Source organism: Eumetopias jubatus, unplaced genomic scaffold (assembly GCF_037043125.1).
Source record: "Eumetopias jubatus isolate StellerSeaLion01/CBP00866 unplaced genomic scaffold, mEumJub1_p1.0 scaffold_4, whole genome shotgun sequence".
Taxonomy (NCBI): domain Eukaryota; kingdom Metazoa; phylum Chordata; class Mammalia; order Carnivora; family Otariidae; genus Eumetopias; species Eumetopias jubatus.
In genome coordinates this window covers 184,389,272-184,405,695 of record NW_028274810.1, presented here as the reverse complement: position 1 = coordinate 184,405,695, position 16,424 = coordinate 184,389,272, and the positions used below count along the sequence as shown (strand labels likewise).

Genomic DNA, 16,424 nt, shown 5'->3' with positions numbered 1-16,424 from the left:
AAAATCCTAAAGGAGACCACAGGCAGCAACCTCTTTGACCTCAGCTGCAGCAACTTCTTCCTAGAAACATCGCCAAAGGCAAGGGAAGCAAGAGCAAAAATGAATATTGGGACTTCATTAATTTAAAAAGTTTTTGCACAGCAAAGGAAACAGTCAACAAAACCAAAAGACAACCGACAGAATGGTAGAAGATACTTGCAAATGACATATCAGATAAAGGGCTAGTATCCAAAATCTATAAAGAACTTCTTAAACTCAACACCCAAAAACAAATGATTTAATCAAGAAATGGGCAGAAGACATGAACAGACATTTTTCCAAAGAAGATTTCCAAATGGCCAACAGACACATGAAAAAGTGCTCAACATCACTCGGAATCAGGGAAATCCAAATCGAAACCTCAATGAGATACCACCTCAAACCCGTCAGAATTGCTAAAATTAACAAGTCAGGAATCGACAGATTTTGGCAGGGATGTGGAGAGTGGGGAGCCCTCCTACACTGTTGGTGGGAATGCAAGCTGGTGCAGCCACTCTTGAAAACAGTATGGAGGTTCCTCAAAAAGTTGAAAATAGAGTTACCCTATGATCCAGCAATTGCACTACTTGGTATTTACCCCAAAGATACAAATGTAGGGATCTGAAGCGGTACGTGATGTTTATAGCAGCAATGTCCACAATAGCCAAACTGTGGAAAGAGCCATGATGTCCACCAACAGATGAATGGATAAAGAAGAAGTGGTATATATATACAATGGAATATTATGCGGCCATCAAAAGTAATGAAATCTTGCCATTTGCAATGATGTGGATGGAACTGGAGGGTATTATGCTGAGCGAAATAAGTCAATCAGAGAAAGACATGTATCATATGACCTCACTGATATGGGGAATTCTTAGTCTCAGGAAACAAACTGAGGGTTGCTGTAATGGTCGGGGGTGGGAGGGATTGGGTGGCTGGGGGTTAAACATTGGGGAGCATATGTGCTATGGTGAGCGCTGTGAATTGTGTAAGACTGTTGCATCAGAGGCTTGTACCTCAGAAACAAATAATACATTATATGGCAGAAGAAGAAGAAGAAGAAGAAGAAGAAGAAGAAGAAGAAGAAGAAGAAGAAGAAGAAGAAGAAGAAGAAGAAGAAGAAGAAGAAGAAGAAAGAAAGAAAAAGAAGGTGAAGGAGAAGGAGGAGAAGGAGAAGGAGGAGAAGGAGAAGGAGGAGAAGGAGGAGAAGGAGGAGAAGGAGAAGGAGGAGAAGGAGGAGAAGGAGGAGAAGGAGAAGGAGGAGAAGGAGAAGGAGGAGAAGAAGAAGAAGAAAAGAAGAAGAAAAGAAGAAGAAGAAGAAGAAGAAGAAGAAGAAGAAGAAGAAGAAGAAGAAGAAGAAGAAGAAGAAGAAGAAGAAGAGGAAGAAGAAGAAGGGGGAGATGAACCATGAGTGACTATGGACTCTAAGAAACAAACTGAGGGTTCTAGAGGGGAGGGGAAGGTGGATTAGCCTGGCGATGGTATTAAAGAGGGCACATTCTTTTTTTTTTAAAGATTTTATTTATTTATTTGAGAGAGAGAATGTGAGAGAGAGCACATGAGAGGGGGGAGGGGCAGAGGGAGAAGCAGACTCCCTGCTGAGCAGGAATCCCGATGCGGGACTCGATCCTGGGACTCCAGGATCATGACCTGAGCCGAAGGCAGTCGCTTAACCAACTGAGCCACCCAGGTGCCCCTAAAGAGGGCACATTCTGCATGGAGCACTGGAGCATTATACACAAACAATGAATCATGGACCCCTACTTCAAAAACTAATGATGTAATGTATGATGATTAACATAACATAATAATTATAAAAAAAAATTTGGCAGAGCAAATGAAGGAATGATAACAACATAGCAGCTGAGAGCTACAAAGGAGGAGTTTATGGACAGAAAATAGCATGGGTTTATTATGTCACAGAATCCCAGAAGATTTTGAGAGATGTGAACATAGTGGGAGAGCAGGCAGTGCTGATTTTTTTTTTTTTACTTGAGAAAATTTATTGGAACGATATCAGGAGTTTGCAGATTGTTGAGAGTCTTGAATTTGAGCAAGAATGGACAGGAATGGAGGTGCCTGGGTGGTTCAGTTGGTTAAGCATTTGCCTTCAGCTCAGGTCACGATTCCAGGGTCCTGCAATCAAGCCCCACATCATGTTCCCAGCTCAGAGGGGAGCCTGCTTCTCTCTCTCCCTCTGTCCTTCCCTCTGCTTATGGTCTCTCTCTCTCTCTCTCAAATAAATAAATAAATAAATAAATAAATAAATAAATAAATAAAATCTTTAAAAAAGAAACAAAGAATCAACAAGAATGAATGGTGGCATCTCCAGAGGGCTGGAAAATAGGACTTACAGAAAATCTCTTATAGCAGAAAAGTGTGGCCAGAATGCTGCCACCACCTTCAACCATGAAATTGCCTCTCAATATCATGCACCCTCAAGGAGAGGGCAAGTGATTGGCCGTTTAAGTCATGTCTCTGCTCCCTTCATGTTCTAGGGAGGGTAGAGGGAAGGTAGCTTTTCTGATTCCATAGTGGGAAATAGGCACGTGATTTGCTCTGCCATGCAGGTGACAAGGGGAGAAGTAATTTCCCAAAAGAAAACCATTAAACTGCTCAAAAGTGATATTAATTAAGATAATGGCAGCTGCTAATCTTTTAAATGAGCATGACCCTTCCCCTCTTAAGTCTCTTTCTTAACCTCACATGGACAAACTCTTACCTTCTCCCATTCCTCCTCCCCTACAGAACACGGTGGGTTCACTCTTTGGAAATATTGAGCCGGGAAGACTGTGGTCAAGGACACCAAGCACTGTTGAGGGGGCAGTGAGGTACAGTACTAAAAGTTGAGAAGTGAAAGCTTAAACACTAAATAAGGAGTATCCTCCAGCCCCCTCTCCTGCTCTTTAGATCAGCACCCAGGTTAATACTCTATGAGCATGAGATTGGCCTACTGCTTTCTGGAGAAAATCAGTGCCCCCCCCCCCAAAATTCTTCATAGATTCTGACAATTGGGGATCTCCTAGTGAAAAAACAAGTCATTCTAAATGAGGCTCAGGAATCAATGTGTATGCCCAAACACTTAGACACTCCAACAATCTTTATTAGTGCCTGTTCCTAGATATCAACGAACAGCAAAGAATCCCATTTGAGGAAAATCACCAACATGCAAGCAGAGAACCTCCAATACAAACACCAAGAAAGAGCAATGCCTGCAATGCAGGAGCAGAAGAAAACCAAAAAAAAAAACTATATAATGTGCTCTGAGAGATTAAATATTGAATGCATAAAAAAACAGGGGTTATGAACAGAAGAAGGAGTTCTTAAAATAATTAAATATGATATCACAAGCTAAAGTGTTGAAACACAGAGTTGAAGAAATCTTGCCGGACATTACAACAAAACAAAGAGAAAAGAATGGGAGAAAAAAAATAAAAATTAGAGGATTAAGGAGGATTTGTGCAATTAAAAGGATTTCCAGAAAGAAGAAACAAGGAAAATGGAGGGAATAATATTATATATAAAAAAAATAAAGACATCAACTGATCAGTCAAACTGGGAACCTGGGTGTGTGTGGGAGTCCTGAACCCAGAAAAACTGAGTTTCTCTACCCTTTACTCCTTGATTCCCAGTTGCTCTGGGCCAGGGCCTGCATGTGCTTGGCCAGGAAGCATCCCTCACTGTGCCAGTTCAGCATGCAGAGAAGGGCAGGGAGGTCATTTATACTTGATTCAGATATACTTGGCTCTGTGGAGTAAGTAGGAAATTATGGAAAACGTAGAGAAGAAGATATCTAAAAAGGGTGAGAGCAGAGAAAGTGATGCTTGGACACATGGGGAGGGAAGTAGTAATTATGAATTCAGAGTACAGCTTCAAATGACTGTTCTCCTTAATCATCACATTAGCTTTTTGGCTATTGACAAATATAACCATAACACTGGAGGAAATGTCAACATTCGCTGCTACCTAAGTAGGGCTAGGTAAATAGTCAAGGAATAGTGCTTGTGTTCACAAGAAAGTGGTGGGAGTGCGTGCGCATGTGTGCATGTGCACACCCAGGGGAACTAACAAACAAGCAGCAAGGCAGAACCACACTGAAGAAAAGCATGGTTTTTGTTCCCAGATCTGAGTTTGGGGAGTAAGTACAGCATTTGGGAGGAAGCCTTCAAGACCAGAGGGCCCTCTAGTCCCTCTGCTTCTTTGGAGACTCTTAAGTCCCTAGCATTCCAGCTGCTTTCTTTCTCCATTCCTGCCTCACTGGTGGGCAAGTGCTGTGGGAGAAACACATAGTGAACACTACTGGAGCCACTACAATTTGTCCTTCCATATATGATGAACCTTTAATGCTTTGTGTTTCCCTATTTAGCATTCTCTCTTACAGCTTCACAAGGGCTCTTTTATATTTCCTGCATTCTCTGACACCTCCTTTTTTTCTTAGTATTGGGAAATAACTCCACTTTCTAGTTTATGAAGAAAAGTGGCAACATAAGCTTTTATTTTCCCAAAACTTTTATTGCCATCTGTGTATTGATGATTCTACGTCTCTAGCTCTATCCTAAATGTGTCTCCTCAATCTGAGTTGTATAGATGCTTTTAGCTCAACTGAACTTACTCTCCTTGCCACAGCTTGTGATCAGCTCCCTATACATAGAACTCAAGCTAGGACCCTAGGGAGGGATCATTCTTGATGTCTCCCTGTCTTTAAAACCATGTCCCCTCAGGGCGCCTGGGTGGCTCAGTTGGTTAAGCGTCTGCCTTTGGCTCAAGTCATGATCTCGGGGTCCTGGGATCGAGCCCTGCATCAGGCTCCCCCCTCAGCGAGGAATCTGCTTCTCCCTCTCCCTCTGCTGCTCCCCCTGCTCATGCTCGCTCTCTCTCGCTCTCTCAAATAAATAAAAATTAAAATAAATAAATAAATAAAACCATGTTCCCTTCACCTTCACTGCCATATCCCATTGGACCAATCACCAGTTCTAGTCAGTTCTGCTTTCTTACTAATTCGCTTCAGCTCTTCTGCCCCTAGATGACTCTGCCCAAGTCTCTCCCAGCTCTGATCTATTCTCCCAGGCTTCCTCTAGAGTGCTTTTTTTAAAGTAGAATTCCATTCCCTTTTTGTTCTTATGTAGATTCTGGCTGTGGCTCCTTTATTGCACTCAGGAAAGTCCCAAGTTCCATACCTTTAGTGTTCAAGGATCTTGTGGTCCAACACTGCTCATCTCACCAGAATCCTCTTTTGCCACTTCCTCCCTTCCCATACTTATGTCTTGCTAGAGGATATACAATCCAGTACTTATGAATTCCCAGGAATGCTTATTTAAAATACGAAGTCCTGGGCTCCAGATTCTGAGGTAGTACATGGGTTTCAGGGCTCAGGAAGCTTTATTGCAACAAGCTAGGAGACTCAAATGGAGATGACTTATGGAACCCATCTGGAGAAATTCTGCTGATCAGGCTGAATGCAGGGGTCTTTCTCAAAGCTTCATGCTGTTAACCTCTAGCATTTCCATGTGCTGCATTTACTACCTGGAATATCCTTCCCATTTCTCACCTTCTGCCTTCCTTACCTCCATCCCTACATGGCTCTTTCCATGATGTAACTTACAAGTGGGGTCTACTGGGAAACCTTCACCACCCCTTCAAAACTGAGTGGATAAACTCCCTTTCTTTGTACATGCTGAGGAATTTATTATGCTATCACTGCCTGTTCACTGTTTTCTCCTGTATGAGCTGATGAGTTCCTTATGGGCTTGCCTTTGATTGGTGAATCTTCCAAACCTGTCATTTTCAAAAGAATGACAGCACTGTACTAGGGCCATTAAGTCCTATCTCCTGGCAGCACAAACACCACGGAAATGGCATGGGAACCTCCTTCCATCCTTTTGTTCTATATAATACCAAGGGTGAATTTCCCTTAGCTTTAGTTATACAGCATGCTGGCTTTGCTTAGTTAGAAGTGTGGAATCATCCCACAGTAAGTTCAGTATTGAGGCGACAATTGACTTTCTTTCTTTCTCTTTCTTTCTTTCTTTCTTTCTTTCTTTCTTTCTTTCTTTCTTTCTTTCTTTCTTTCTTTCTTTCTTTCACCCTTCCTTCCTTCCTTCCTTGATTTTATTTTTAAGTAATCTCTACACACAACATGGGGCTCAAACTCATGACCTGGAGATCAAGAGTTGCATGCTTTACCAACTGAGCCATCTAGGTGCCCTTCAAAATTAACTAACTTTCAACAAGACATTTCAAGGGAAGATAATTAACTTCACTTAAGTAGATGATGAGTTTCTTTGTAAATATATTTTAAAAATTGAAGTCTTATTTTCCCATGGTAGTAAATAGGGATGGAAAGAAGATCTTAAATCATTTAGGGTGCTTTGTGTGTTTGTCTGTAGGTTTCCATTGGAAGAGGGGAACACTTCTGAGAATATCTAAAGCTATTGGCAATAGCATGAAAAAGATGATTAGTTTTTGAGCTTTCAGGCAAGAATAGTGATGAATTAAAAAGACTAATGCATCATTGTAAGCAAACCAGATTTAGTTCAACAATTATAATAGTATGGGCTGAGCTGTCACCCATGATTTTAGATGTCCAGGGTAGAAGTAATTTTCCTTCAGGCTTAATTTTGAATTGTTTAAAAAATTTTCTTCCCCATAAAACAGGAAACAATTGTGTGACTCGCTTCCAACATTCTTGTATTTATTATCAACATATTTCACACACTCCTACCTGGCAGTGTGTCAGATTTGTGTAATCAGTGATGATCTTAGGTCGTGTCAATTGTGGTATTATAAGGGGTTTGGAAATCAGAGAGTCTTCACTTGCTATTCTCCCCTAGGGTGTGTGCAGCTTATTGCTTTGTGCATGTTACTGTTAAGTGGGAGAAAACTTTAAATGTGTCATAGATTGGACTTTAATGAGAAAAATAAAATCAAAGAAAAGGGAGTGACTGAATGCACCATCAGGACTTTATGGGAAACATTCTGTGGTCTCATTTGATTTTGTTTAATGCACCAAATGCACCATATCTCAGGCATATTTTGATCAAACATAATTTGTGAAGTATGCTTTAATGCATGGCTCTATCCTGGTGACTTCTTCCAAAGCATTCTTTTTTATTTCTCCAATATAATCATTAGCACTTAACACTCTTTTCTATAGTCTTTATGGATACACTATATTTTTGTGGGGTTTTTTTCTTAGATAAGTACACAGGAAGTGTTTACCATTATATTTGATAGCTTAGAAAATATATGCACAGTACAAGCGTTTAGTCATAGGATGCTGATCACTAATCAGTACCCATACAAGATCCAGAACAACGCTGAAAAACAACTTCATAAGTAGGATGCCTTTCATTTGTCCTTTAGGCACTGTGTTTCCACCTTTAGTTATCCCATTTCTTCCTTGTGTCCTATAGACCTGTGTCCCAATGGCAAAATCAGTGGTCCTGAGCCTGTAACCTGAAACTGGGCTTGTCTCTTGGTGGAGGTCATGACAAAAGAGTGGGAAAAGGAAGGGTTTTACTTGCAACAAGTAAGGAGAACAGCATGGACATTTCCCAAAGCAGTGCCATCCCCTTCTGCAACAAAATTAAGGAGGTTTTAGCACTAAGGGTGCATGTATATTCATGGAAGGGCTTGGCAAAGGAAAGTTCCATGTAGAATTGGGACCAAAGTCATCCTAGGTCAACAGAATCCAGGTCCTGGTTGATTGAGGTCATGGGGGCCAGCAAGGATCCACATCAACAGTTCTCTGGAGTTAGTCCAGAGTTTGAGTGCTCAGAGGGGTTTAAATTCTGTAAAAAGGACTCAAGAATGTGTGTTAGGTCAATCTTTATTTTTGAAACAGTTTTACCATTGATTTATTGTCCCTGATATGGTCAAGCTATTTTCTGGCCTGTTAGTAGACACTGTTAGTTTTTGCATTCTCTTTATTTCCTTAAAATCTATAACCATTGTGGTCCATTTTTTCTGCAATTTAAACATATCCCAGGCAGTTCTGCAAGAAATGTGCTTGGGCAAGTCGTGTTTGTCAGGCATAAATCACAAAATGGCTAAGGGGCCTAAAATAACATCTTTTATGTTAAGAAAGCTATGTCTCATCTTTCTTTTTCCGGGGACCCCCTAACGTATCTGCCCACAAAACCATCACCATGGCAACCCTCCTGGGGCTTCTCTCTTCCTCACCAACATATCCTCTCTCCCTTTGACTTCCCATTTCTTCAACAAGATGCAGGAAAATGTATTTGTAGTTTCAGCTCACATGATGCTGCTTCACTCTCCTGCAACTGTTTTGCCTCATGAAATCCAGGACAGAGAGTTGTTGGTCATTCAATGGGAGGATTCTACTCTATTTCTTCATGTTTTAAAAAAGGGGGCTAAGCATATACCAGGCAAAAGATCATTCAGCTTCTGTGATAAAATAACTTTGTTCACACAGAGAGTTCCACAAATGGAAGATGATTAAAGTTCTCATAAAAGTATATCAACTTTCTCTAACCTTCAAATTAGCTTACCTACATTTTGGCACAGATATCTTGATCTAGGGATCAGAAAGAACCCTGGATGTAGTTACCTAGCAACTAGCTTTAAATTATAATGAAGTTAAGTAAGTTTGCCCAGGATCCAAACTGTATCAGGAACAGACACCTGGCCAAGATTAACCAAAATCCATTAACTTGAAAAGTCCCACAAGTCAAGGTTGCTTTCTTAGGTAAAAACAAATATAATGCTTCAAAGAAGATAAATTATGTTGATGTTTTGAGCTTTTACTTGAGTTTTCTTTCTTCTCATTGTATTCAATCTGCCTCTCCTTGCCTCTCTGTCCTCCCTCTTCACACACATCCAGTCAACCACTGAGTCTTGTCAGCTGTCCCTCCCAATACCTATAACACCAGGATGCTCTTCCATGTTTGCTCCCCACCCCATCTCCAGTTTATGCTACCATCATTTCTCATTTACCACACTCTTTTCTGTATCTTTAGAAACCAGTCCACAGAGATGAAGTGCAAACTTCTATAATTAACTTGGCTTAGATTTTTTTCTGTCCCTCATTCTAGTCCTCCATGGCACTGGAATTTCCTGTGAAACATAGTTCTCAGATTCTTAAAGTTTATAGTTAAAATAGTTGTGCAACCAGGAGTTCAAATGGGATTGAGTAGGAAGGATCCACTAATATAGTCAGAATCCTGTGTGTTCCCTCTGTGACCAGCAGCTTGCCTTTTTCTCTGGGTCATTCACAGCACCAGCAGGGGCAATTGTTCCTTGTGAGAGTCTATGAGGGAATATGGCCATTGACACCTTCTCAAGATGCAAAATTGGAGTCTTTGTTATCTGCTCATTTTCTTTGCTCTGCTAATGGAGGGATCTAGTGTTCTTACTAGAACTATTGTTGACTTGGGTTGCCTGGGTGTCTCAGATGGTTAAGCATCTGCCTTCAGCTCAGATCATGATCTCCAGATCCTGGGAACAAGCCCCACATACTCCATTCAACAGGGAGTCTACTTCTCCCTCCCCCTCTGACTCTCCCCCTGCTTGTGCTCTCTCTCTCTCTCTCTCAAATGAATAAAATCTTTAAAAAAATAGAACTAATGTTGACTTCCCAATCATAAGAAAGTTTAGGAATATTGAAATAACATGTACCAAAAAGTTAAGGGTAGTTTGTTCTAACGAATAGAATTATGTAAAAAGAGTGTTTTCTATACTTTTCTTTTTGTTCATATGTATTTTCTTTTCAGTTCAAAAAGGCCACATATTATTTTTGATAAAAGGTAGCCATTTTTCCAAAGAATATATATGACTGGCCAACTGATACATGAAAACATGCTCATCATCACTAGTCATTAGGGAAATGCAAATTAAAACCACAATGAAATATCACCTCATACCTCCTGGAATGGCCATCACCAAGAAGATAAGAGATAGCAAATGCTGGCATGGATGTAAGAAAAGAAAACCATTGTGCACTGTTAGTAGGATTATAAATTTGCACAACCACTGTGTAGAACAGTATGGAGTTCCTCAAAAAATTAAAAATAGAAATACCATATGATCCAGTAATTTCATTCTGGGAAGAAAGCCAAAAGAAATGAAAACACTAACTCAAAAACATATTTACATACCCCCATGTTCATAGCAGCATTATTTACAATAACTGCGACAAAGAAACAAGCTAAATGTCCATTGATGGAGGACTGGATAAAGAAGTTGTGGTATATATGTACAGTGGAATATTACTCAGCCATAAAAACTAGTAAATCTTAACCATTTGTGACAACATGGATGGACCTGGAGGGCATTATGCTAAGTGAAATAAGTCAGAGAAAGACAGCTACTGTATGGTCTCACTTATAGGTGGAATCTAAAACAAAACAAAACACCCACAAACTCATAGAAAAAAGATCTGATTCATGATTATCAGAAGCAGGGTGTTGAGGAAGGGGGAATTGGAAGAAGGTGGTCAAAAAGTGCAAACTTCCAGTTATAAGATAAATAAGTACTAAGGATGTAACGTACAACATGACCACTACAGCTAACACTGCTCTATGGTATATAGGAAAGTTCATAAGAGAATAGATCCTAAGAGTTCTCATCACAAGGAGAATTTTTCTTTTTATTGTGTCTACATGAGATGATGGATGATAACTAGACCTATTGTGATCATCATTTCACATTATATCTAAATCAAATCATCATGTTGAACACCTTAAACCTTATACAGTAATGTCTATCAATTATTTCTCAATAAAACTGGAAAAAAGAGAAAAGGATGTTAGGAAATAAGTTTTTTTAAGCTTTTGCTTTCAAGTAATTTCAAATGTGCAGAAAAGTTGAAAGAAGAATACAAAGGATTTCTGTATACCTTTGACATTCTCTCTCTCACTCTCTACACACTTACACACACATACATTATTTCATATTTTTCTGAACCATTTGAGAGTAAATTGCAGACATAATACCCCATTACTCTAAAAACAAAGGCACTGTCCTGCATAACCAGAATATATCCATCCAAAGCAGGAAATCAACACTCATATAATGCTATCATCCAATGCACAGATCTCATTCAAATATTGAGTTGACGCAGTCACCTTTTCTATTCAGGAACAAGATTCAGTCTAGGATTTCATGTTTCATTTAGCTATTATCTCATTTTATTCTCCTTCATTCTAGAGCAGTTCCTCACATTTTCCTTGTTTTTTTGTGACCTTGACGTTTTTGAAGAATACAGGCCAGTTGTTGACTTTCATTTCAATTTAGTCTGATGATTTCTTATGATTACATTCAGATAATGCATTTTGGGCACAAACACCACAGAAGGTATTTTTTAGGCTCAGGCTTTGCCAGTCATTTCTGCTTTGTATGTGATCCCAGATGTTCCTCAGATGTGAGTAGTGACTTTGTGGGTAATTCCACAATTGGTCCATTACTGTTTTCTCCTCTCCTGGGCTTCTACCCTAAGGCAGAGGGGAGAAGGGGGGTGAGGGAGGAGTGTGTGCGGCAAAGAAACTGCGTGGTTGGCTTAGGGAGGGGCAGAGTCAGGGGTGGGGTTACAGGTGAGGCCAAATTTGCATTTCAGCTGGTGGAAACACAAGTGAAACAAATGGGAAGTGAAAGCATCTTCAGCCACGAAAGTCCTGAGTTAGGGTTAGGGTTAAGCTCATCACCATCATGCATTGCTCCATGGTATGCATTAGTTCTTATTAACTTCTGATGGTCAAAAATTAACCTACCCTCCTGGTCTGGCATCCACATCTTCAGCAATGCCTATCCAGTGACACTAAAATATCCCTCACCACTTTGCTAATCAGAGGGTCCTCTATATATCAATAGCCTGGCATTCTGTGGTATACATGCTGAAACTCAGCCAAATTCAAGACTGGCTAAGTCAGAATTTCCATTGTAACTAGCTTCTCAGGTGGCTCATGTACACATTCAACTTTAAGAGGCACTGTCCTGGAGAACATAAATTCTTCATTACTTCATTAATTCATTCCAAAATATCTGAGCACTTACATCATGTGTTGGGTAATGTTGGAGACCAGGGGAGGAGTTTGCTTTGTTACTCTTTTTCTAGTCTTGGACTGAATGTATTTGCATTTTAAATACATTTTATACTTCTCTTTTAAACTCTAAAACAGATATCCTTAACTTCAAATGTTCTAATTCAGTCTTTCTATTGTGGTACTGGCATCATTATTTTCTTTTTTTTCTAAAGATTTTATTTATTTATTTGAGAGAGAGAATGAGATAGAGAGAGAGCATGAGAGGGGAGAGGGTCAGAGGGAGAAGCAGACTCCCTGCTGAGCAGGGAGCCCAATGCAGGACTCGATCCTGGGACTCCAGGATCATGACCTGAGCTGAAGGCAGTCGCTTAACCAACTGAGCCACCCAGGTGCCTGGCATCACTATTTTCTAAATGCTCCCCTGGTGATCTTAATGTATAACTAGGGTTGGGTCAATATCATCATTTCCACACACGGAGAATTTGTAGGAATTCAATGCATAAACATGAAGCAATCTTAGGAATAAAAAACTTCCAGTAATATAGCCTCCTAATCCTTGAACTTCAGGATTATATCTTCCTCTCTAGTTTGTTCTCATGCCTATACAGGTGTCATGATTAAGAAACACAACCTCACCAAATCCCAATTTTACATTGGTTCACTTTCTGACCATCACCTCCTATCTTTAGCTCACTGTCTGTAGTATCTGGCTTCCAGGAGTCCTGCAACTCTTCTAGAGCTTATCTATTCATCTTGCCACATTTTCACTTCCTGCCTTATCCAGCTTACATTTAGTGGCCCAACACCATGATCCCTTATTTCCCTATACTCCCGACTCCCTTGCCCCTCACTTATTTCTTACCATATGTTTGGTAAATCCCAAACCTGGTGGAGTGAGACTTTCTCTCTGTTCACACCTGAACCCATCAGTACAATGTAGATGTAAAACAAATAAAACAAATACAAAATCCCAGATCATGTTGCCCTGCTGATTGATCTCACTTTAAGTCCAATGGACCCTCCACACTGTCCAACAAACTTACCCTATTTCCCTAGTCCAGTAACCTGCTACATGATTATCATATTTTAGCCTTTTCCCCCAAGCCCCCTGTTCCCACTCTCAGCAATGGGTGGGAATCTCTCCCACCAATCTCTGGTGGGAAAGTAAGAAGGCCACCAAACTCCTACCACCATGTCACCTTGCCTGCTACATTTATACACATTTACCTGTCCTCTCTGGCTGTTCCTGTGGGTGAAGAGTGCCCATTCTTAACCAACACCATCCCTGCACTTCAGATCCCACTCCTTCCATCCACGCAAATACCTGAGCCACCAGTTCTCTCTCTCTCCTATATCACCAGTTTTTGCCTCATCATTTCTATCAATTTTCACACATGCTTTTTCACCCCATTAAAAACAAACTCTTTTGATCCAACCTCTCAGGCTGTTGCCCCCTTTCTTTGCCTCACTTTGCTCTTAATAAGGGATTGTCTATATGCACTCTATCTGTTTTTTGTTCATGCCATTATTTATTGAACTCACATTAAATTGCTCTTTTTACGATAAAAAATTATCTCCATCATGGTAAGTGCAATGATATTCTCAAATCTCATTTTACTTCATTTAGCAGCAGAATTTCAAGGATCAGTCCACTTTATTGGAATATTTAATATGCTTTCATTTCTAAGATGTCACTCTTTTAGTTTCACTCTTGCTCCTTCTGTCTCCTTTGCTGGCTCTTCCAGTTTCCTCTACTCTTTAATATTAAAATGCCCCAGAGCTCAGTCTTTGGTCCTCTTTTCCTCTCCCTTTGCACCTGCTCCCCTGGTGTTCTCAAGCAGTCTCTTGGTATAAAAGCTCAGCTAGGCCTTCTCTGATGTCACTTTCCAATATGGTCCCTTCCAACCTCCTCCATCAGTAACCTTGCTCCCGCCCACATGCAGGCATGCTCCCTGCCTTCTCACTTGTGGTTCTTCCTCCTGGAATCTTCTTTCCCAAATTTCTATGTGGCTTTTTCCTTGATGCCCTCCAAGTCGTTGTTTACATGTAGGTCCTTCCTGGATCTCCATCCTTCCGTTTGTCTAAATCCTTTCCCGTCCTGTGCTCTATCCCTCTTCATTGGTTAATTTTACTTTATACTTACACTGTACTCTTTAATTTACTTATTTACTTTTTAGCTTGTAATCTGTATATACCAACTTAAGTTAGAATTTAAGTTCCCACATGTTGATGTAAAAGTTGGGTATTCATCCTTTCTGATGGCTGAGAAATATTCCATGGACCACATCTTCTTATCCATTTGTCTGTTGAAGGGCATCTCAGTTCTTTCCACAGTTTGGCTATTGTGGACACTGCTACTATGAACATTGGGGTGCATATGGCCCTTCTTTTCACTACATATGTGTCTTTGGGGTAAATACCCAGGAGTGCAATAGCTGGGTCATAAGGTAGTTCTATTTTTAATTTTTTGAGGAACCTCCACACTGTTTTCCAAAGTGGTTTTACCAACATGCATTCCCATCAATAGTGTAGGAGGGTCCCCTTTCTCCACAACCTCTCCAACATTTGTTGTTTCTTGCTTTATCAATTTTTGCCATTCTAACTGGTGTAAGGTGGTATCTCAATGTGGTCTTGATTTGAATTTCCCTGATGGCTAATGATGATGAACATTTTTTCATGTGTCTGCTAACCATTTGTATGTCTTCTTTGGAGAAGTGTCTGTTCATGTCTTCTACCCATTTTTTGACTTGATTATTTGTTTTTTGGCTGTTGAGTTTGAGAAACTCTTTATAGATCTTGGATATCAGTGCTTTGTCTGTAGTGTCATTTGCAAATATCTTTCCCCATTCTGTAGGTTGCCTCTTTGTTTTGTTTCCTTTGCTGTGCAGAAGCTTTTTATCTTGATGAAGTCCCAAAAGTTCATTTTTGCTTTTGTTTCACTTGCCTTTGGAGATGTATCTTGAAAGAAGTTGCTGTGGCCAATGTCCAAGAGGTTACTGCCTATGTTCTCCTCTAGGATTTTGATGGATTCCTGTCTCACATTGAGGTCTTTCATCCATTTTGAGTTTATCTTTGTATATGGTATTAGAGAATGATCAAGTTTCATTCTTCTGTATATAGCTGTCCAATTTTCCCAACACCATTTATTGAAGAAACTGTCCAACTTTTACATCAACATGGATGGGACTGGAAGAGATTATGCTAAGTGAAATAAGTCAAGCAGAGAAAGTCAATTATCATATGGTTTCACTTATTTGTGGAACATAAGGAATAGCATGGAGGACATTAGGAGAAGGAAGGGAAAAATGAAGGGGGGAAGTAAGAGGGGGAGACGAACCATGAGAGACTACGGGCTAGAGAAACAAACTGAGGGTTTTAGAGGGGAGGGAGGGTGGGGGGATAGGTTAGCCAGTGATGGGTATTAGGGAGGGCACGTCCTGCATGGAGCACTGGGTGTTATATGAAAACAATGAATCATGGGTCACTGCATCAAAAACTAATGATGTATTGTATGGTGACTAACATAACATTATAAAATTAAATTAAATAAAAAAAAGAATTTACTTTCCCGCAAAGACAGATTTTTTTCTGTTTTGCCTGATAACCAATAAATATTTGTAAAATGAATAAATCCTAGAACAGATCTCTAGAAACAATATCTATTCCTGCTTATATGCTGGAAACTTAAACCAGAATTTAATTTTCCAACATATCCTTCCCCACCTTTTCTGTATCCTCCCTAATTTGTCTTCCAAGCTCCCTTCTATATTCCATTCTCTTAACATTATGCAGATAGCAAAATGAATTCAGAGCGATTAGGTAGATTCTCTAAAGTCTCAAAGCTAATACATGGCCACTAGTCCATGTAGTCCCTGAACACTTGAAATACGGCTAGTCCAACTTGAGGGGTGCTGTAAATGTAAAGTACGTGCCAGATGTTGACAACTTCATACAAAAAAGGGGGAGAGGAGACCTCTCATTAATCATTACACTGATCGCATGTTGAAATGATAATATTTTGGATATATTAGGTTAAATATATTATTATGCTGGAGCTGGTTCCCTGTTTGGACTACAGAATTGGTTCCTCTATATTTTCAGGCATTCCCAAGCACTGTTCCATAAATTGAATTTAGATTTTCCTTAAGAAATTGGTCTCCTAACTGCCAAGGTGATGAGAACTCTTGGCTTGTTCATCTCCTGCTATGTGCTGCTTATCCTTGGGTTCTTTGGAGTGTGATCCAAATACAGCAGAGTCAGATGATAAACCATTCTATCACTGGATGGTGACATGATGAACGACATCTGAAGCTCATTGTCTGCCATCACATGCTGAGGGTGGCCAGTGAGGAACTCTGACACCTGGAAGTGGATCTCAGTAGGCAGCTGCATAGGGCACCAATG

The 16,424-nt window shown here is 40.1% G+C and overlaps 1 pseudogene; it reads right to left on the bottom strand.

Moving 5' to 3' along the window:
- Positions 1-14,089, bottom strand: part of LOC114220906 (meiotic nuclear division protein 1 homolog pseudogene) — a 45,469-nt pseudogene extending 31,380 nt beyond the window's left edge.
- Between the last annotated feature and the right edge of the window lie 2,335 nt (positions 14,090-16,424).